The sequence below is a fragment of the Wasmannia auropunctata genome, unplaced genomic scaffold (assembly GCF_000956235.1).
Source record: "Wasmannia auropunctata unplaced genomic scaffold, wasmannia.A_1.0 LD336111.1, whole genome shotgun sequence".
Lineage (NCBI taxonomy): Eukaryota > Metazoa > Arthropoda > Insecta > Hymenoptera > Formicidae > Wasmannia > Wasmannia auropunctata.
The window spans coordinates 1,110,579-1,110,982 of NW_012026779.1; positions in this window are offsets into that span (position 1 = coordinate 1,110,579).

Consider the following 404-nt stretch of genomic DNA (forward strand, 5'->3'; position numbering starts at 1 on the left):
CAAAGAAAGTTCTCTTCGTCGGCATTCGCAACAAATTTTGTACGGTGTGTAATATAGCAGAACAAAAAGGTTTTGAGCCAAGAGTTCATAAATGCTATAAAAATTTTGACCGCAATGCAAGCTCTACAAGAATGGAGAGTGATGCTATTGTTGAAGGTTTTAAAAGTAGCATTGAAATGCATGGACTCATTTATAAAACGGTTATTGCCGATGGTGACAGTAGCGTATATCAGTCTATTGTTCATAACAATCCGTATCGGGAGCAAATGGCAAAAGTGCAAAAAATTGAATGCACAAATCATTTGCTTCGTAATTTATGCAAAAAATTAAAAGCCATCGCAGAAACGACTGATCCAAAGATGCGCAGAAACCGTTTCTTTGTAAATACCGAAATATTGTAAAAA